The sequence below is a fragment of the Hemitrygon akajei genome, unplaced genomic scaffold, assembly GCF_048418815.1.
Source record: "Hemitrygon akajei unplaced genomic scaffold, sHemAka1.3 Scf000080, whole genome shotgun sequence".
NCBI classification, from domain to species: domain Eukaryota; kingdom Metazoa; phylum Chordata; class Chondrichthyes; order Myliobatiformes; family Dasyatidae; genus Hemitrygon; species Hemitrygon akajei.
In genome coordinates, this window is record NW_027331966.1 from 3792965 (window position 1) to 3798964 (window position 6000).

Consider the following 6000-nt stretch of genomic DNA (forward strand, 5'->3'; position numbering starts at 1 on the left):
AAACCAAAAGATAATCTGCTTAAAGAGAAATCTTATGTATGGTTCCATTCATAGAGATGCCATGAATATTTTTTAGCTTCACTTAGTGTTATAGCAAAAGTCTCCAATACAAGATTAAAAAATAAAGGGCTTAATGGACATCCCTGTCTAGTGCCACGAGAAAGTGAGAAAAAAGACCTGCAGTTATTCGTAATGACAAGCTCAAGGACGGCTTCCCGTCTGTGGTTAGAAGCCAAATGAATGATAGAATGGACTCGGTCTCACAATGTAACTCGACGTGAACCTGCACCATATGTCTATCTGCACTGCACTTTCTCTGCAGCCATAATGCTTTGTTACAGTGATTGTTCTGTCGTATATCAGCTCAATGTACTGTTGTAATGTATCGATCTGTGTGGATGGTACGTCAGGCAAGATTTTCATTGGAAGTTCAGTACGTGATGATAGTAAACAAATTCCCCATTTCAATTGTGCGGAAATATTAGACAGGCTGAGCTTCTGCTCTGGAGCCACAGAAAGAAACTGAACTGTTGTCATTTCTGAAATGAACTGAACTGTTGTCCAGCCTTTCGTTATAGCTCGTGCTCTCTAATCCAGGCAGTATCCTGGTAAACCTCTTCTGCGCCCTCTCCAAAGCCCCGGCATCCTTCCCAGAATGGGGGCGACCAGAACTGTATGAAACACTCCAGATGTGGTCTAACTAGTTTTATAAAACTGTTGTTACGAACTGAAGCGTTTTAGAAACGAACCAGCAGCAATAGAGTTCACACTGGAGCGTGGTTTTGATGGTAAAAACACTCTGTTTATCAGTATCTACTTATAATATAGTAACTTAACGAAATAAAGTTAACAGTGTTAAGTGTATATATGTGTAAATGTAATTCCCAGACTATCGAGCCTGAGGGAACAAAGTTTAGAGTCTGGAGATGGTAAAGTAGGAAAGTTTAGTAATCCACGGAATAAATGACGGGACAGAGATATTTGTAATCCAGGGTGAAATGTAGAGAAAAGGCCGTTACTTCAAAATAACCGTCGACGAAGTTCTTATCCGTTGAATCCGTCCACATACGAGTTATCAGCGAAAGTGACCTGTCACAGGAATACCGTCTTCCAGGGGTTACCACACAACATACCCAGGCAAGGGTTAACACAAGATATTCCAAAATCCACTCCTATGGATTATACGAAGTGACAGCCACACACATTCGTTGTGGTTCCGTGTACTGATGATCAACCCACTCTTGTGGGCATAGGAGAGTTCCAAGCCTCAACTGCGACTAACTGAGCGATCAGCTTTTCCAGTCTCTCTCTGTCTCTTTAGATTGGCCGACTGCCTGTCTGCAGATCGCTCTCCCTCTCTTATGGTTCAGTCCACAGTCAGCGCTGTCAGCCTGTGACTGACGTCATAGCCCCGCCTCCTCACGCTGGCGCTCTTAAAGAAACAGTCACAGTACGACCGCAGACTCGTAACAGCCGCAACACAACTTCCCGACTTTTGAACTCAATGCTTCAACCAATAAAGACAAGCATGCCATTTGCCTTCTTAACCACCCAATCAATCTGTGCAGTCTTTCTCAGGGAGCGATGAACTTGGAGTCTAAGATCCCTCTGATCATCAACATTGTTCAGGGTTTTGCATTTAACAGTGTACTGTCGCATACATTCGACCTACCGAGCTGCCAAGATGATCATCACTAATCAAATCTCACTGAGATTTCTCAGGGCCTGTTGAATTTATTGCCAAGTGCACAAGTACGGGAAGGTACAGGTACAGAGAAACACTGACTTGTGGCAGCATCACAGGCAAATACATTCAGATAACACACGGAACACAAGTTATACAAAATATCGGTCAGTAACAATCTATAAATATGCTTTATGTCATTAACAATATATAAAATACATTGTGTCATGATCACTATTAATAAGTGCATTTTGTGTCAATAACAGACTTGGAAATGTTGAATTTGGTCCCTGTCTCCATTCCTCCTGTAATCCACAACCAGCTCCTTTGTTTTCGCTACAATGAGGGAGAGGTTGTTTTCTTGACACCACTGTGTCGGGTGATGACTCTTCTCTATACGTTGCCTCGTTATTATTTGGGATTCGGCCGATCAATGTCGTGTAGTCAACAAATTTAATTAGCAGATTGGAACCCGCCACTGCAGCCCCACAGTGCACTATGTACTGAATGCAAAGCTACGAAATTGCATGTGAATAGCCTCCCCTCCCCCAACTCCACTCTTTCTGCGTCACCAGCAGACTGGGACATCTCACATCTCGCTGCCTCCGCCTGGATATTAAACTGTGAACAACTGTGGTCAGGGACTGATCTCTGGGGTACTCCAAACGCTACCTCCTTCCAGTCTGAAAACGGCCCACTCATCCAGCCACACACAACCGGCAGTTTATCATCTCCAACGAAAAAGCCTAATCACCTACTCCTGAGGTTCAATTCCATTGCTGACTCTGAGTTTACCACCATCAAATGCCAGGAGGGACATAATAATCAGAAAGTCTCTAGTCACAGCCGTGTAAATAAAATGTGATCTCAGTAGGTGTGTGGCGCATGCTCAGAATGCGAAGGAGACAGACAAACTGAGCCAAGTCACAGACTGATGAAGGGGAGGAATGATCCATTTTGATACAGAGAGGGAAGCAGACAGTTTGATATTGTGCCTGATGCCGGAACTGTGACCAGTTAGAAGATGAAGTCTCGTCCCCCCAAATTGTTTTGAGTTGTGACAGTGTTTTTCTCAGAAGGCACCATGACGAATAAAATTATCTGAACTGAAATGTTGTCCTTCACCCACTGACGTGGTTTGTAAACTTTTAACAGTTTAGAAAAGTCAAAAGATTTGAGTATGGCAATCACAAACACGTTAGTTGCTTTGTGATTGCTCGTTAGTTCCGCTGTATCTGTCAGTTCACCAGCGCTTGAATGCCGCCGATCCTTGAATGTGGAGGCGGAGATGTTGGAGAAGACAGCGTCCCACTCGCTCCAAGGAGAGCCCGAACACGTGCCCATGTCCGTGATCTGATTGGATACATCGCCATGACGTCATAGCAGTGAGATGTCATTCACTGGCTCTCATTTTGGAAGGGATTCAGTCGGCCATCGCATATACACCAACAGCTTCGCACTGGGAAGCGGCCGTTCATCTGCTCCGTGTGTGCGAAGAGACTCATTCAGTTAACCCACCTTGTGATGCTCCGGTGAGTTCACAATAAATAGAGGCCACATTTCTGTCCGGAGTGAGCAAAGAGTTTTACTCAATCATCCCAGCTGCTGCAACACCAGCAACTTCACATCAGGGAGGAAGTTCAAATCAGCTCTGTGTTAAATGTTTAACCATCACGGTGACTGAACGCAGCTGCAGGTTCATGAGGGACTGTTACTGTCAGATTCTGCAGTTCTTGCGGCTGCTCATCGCACCCAGGACTGAACTCTAGTCAGTGAGCATTGAAGGAGTCTGTTCTGCTGATGTTAGCCTTAAACTAGACTGGTGTTTAATATTGTGTATCTGTGAAAGGTAAATCAGTTATGTATCAAATCCCGTGTCTCAGGTACTTACAGTCTCTATCACACTCACTATGTACACTAGAGAGGCCACTCGGCCCATCTGGTTTCTGCCCATGTTTCTGTTCCGTATCAGTTTATGAAAATCTATCCCTGCCGTTCCCCTCTCACTCCCTGAGATGACAGGTTGCAAATAGTCACCACTCCGTGGGATAGGAGATTTACCTTGAATTCCATAGAATCACAGAAATCTTCAACACATTAGAGACCCTTTTGCCCACAATGTTGTGCCGACCATGTAACCTACTCTAGAAACTGTCTAGATTTACCCTACCGCATCGCCCTCTATTTTCCTAAGCTCCATGTACCTATCTAAGATTCTCTTAAAAGACCGTATTTTATCCGCCTCTACCACCGTCGCTGGCAGTGCGTTCCACACACACACCACTCTTTGTGTAAAAAAACTTAGCTCTGACATCTCCTCTGTACCTACTTCCAAGCAGCTTAAACCTATTCCCCCTCGTGTTAGCCGTTTCAGCCCTGGGAAAAAGCCTCTGACTATCCACACGACCAATGCCTCTCATCATCTTATACACCTGCATGAATTTCCTGCATGATTTTCTCCGGGCTGAATAAGACGATGAGCTCACTGTGGTTGTGACGTTCTTCAGGGCTCTGGACGAAGATGGTTAAACTCCTTCTTCTCCGCTCTTTTCAACGTTTTAGGTCACTCTCACTAATTTCAAAGGTCTTCGCTTCGAACTGCTGGGTTGTTACAATGCACCTCTGAAGTCTGACAGCAGACTAGCGAGTGAATCTTCGATGGAGCAGAGTCAGAAACCAAGTTGCCAGTCAGGGATTTGGGGCTCCAGAAAGAGATGGGGCCTGGTGTTTTCAAGGAGGAGGAAGAAGAGGAATCGAACCTGCAGGATGTGGCTACGAATGAAAGATCAGACACATTTGGAAACTGCTTGATTGGAAAAAAAAGGGTGTTTAATTTCTGCAAAATACTGGAGGAAATCAACAGATCAGGCAGCAAATGTGTTGAGGGATAAATAGACAACGTTTAGACCGAGCCTCTTCAGCATGCCGAGCCTGTGTACTCCTCTGCTTAGTTGCTACCTGAACTGCACAGTTCCTCCAGCATTTTGTGTGTGTGTGTGTGTGTGTGTGTGTGTGTGTGTGTGTGTGTGTGTGTGTGTGTGTGTGTTTGTGTGTGTGTGTGTGTGTGTGTGTGTGTGTGTGTGTGTGTGCGTGTGTGTGTGTGTGTCTGTGTGTCTGTATTCCTAGCAACTGCAGAATCTCTTGTGTTTTATATCTGCCTCTGCCAGAGGGTTGTACGAGAAGCATTAGATAAATAGAATGCCTGTTGATATTGAGTATGTTGTTTTTGGGAGCCGCTTTCTACGTTAAAACAGCTGCTGAGTTCTCTACACAGAAAAAAACCCCGAGGTGTGGACATGAAACCGGTGCTAGCAGGAATGTTTAAAGGCACCGCCATTGCTCATAAAGCCCTGGGTTTAAAATTTCGCTGCTTCTGAAGCAACGATCAAATGCGCAGGCATCAAGGTCGATGACGTCACCGAATAGCACGCATGCGCGCCGTACACAAGAGCTCCGGAGGATCGGTAAAGGTAGGGATGATTTTCCGGGCTGCTGTCTTAAACACCCACTGAGGGACATTTGCTGTGAACTCTGGACATCATAGTCCGCAGTCCCGGGACAGTCCTGCTCTCCTCCCTATCTCTCAGCCCCACGATCCGTACACGGGCCCCGGGGAGCTTCCGGCTGATGAGGGAAGGGGAACCGATGGATCTCTCAGACAGAGCTGAGCTCCAGCTATCTAAATGCAAGGATTAGGAACTCGGAGAAAGGGAAAAAACATCTTTTACATCTCCATTTGAGAAAATCACCTTTGTTCTTTCTCCAATCGTAAACAAGAGAAAATCTGCAGATGTTTGTAATCCAAGCAACACACACAAAATGCCGGTGGAACTCAGTATGAGTACTCTTTTCAATAGATGCTGCCTGGCCTGCTGAGCTCCTCCAGCATTTTGTGTGTGTTGCTTGAGCTACCTCCTCTCGTTCTGCACTTTTCTACCGGTGAGAACATGTTTTGTCCCATTCTCTCTGGGTACGTAATGATATCAAACACCTTTGCCCTGGGCAACAAGTAGCTTTCACATCACAAATGTGCCAGACTCCAGTGAGACAGACTACTGCCCTTCCCTTCATATTCATTGGCCCTGCCATCACTGAGTTCACCACCATCTGTCACTTGGGGGAGGGTTCAGGGGAAATAGTTATGTACAATACAGAAACTGGTGTTACAGTATTGTGGTGATGCAAAATTTGCTGGAGAATTTGCAAGTGGGGAGTGATATTTGGAAATCGGACATTTGAAAGTATCATTTAGCAAGCAAATCACATATGGACGGTTTGCAAAAGTTCTAGTGAGAAAATCCTTCATAACCCACAAC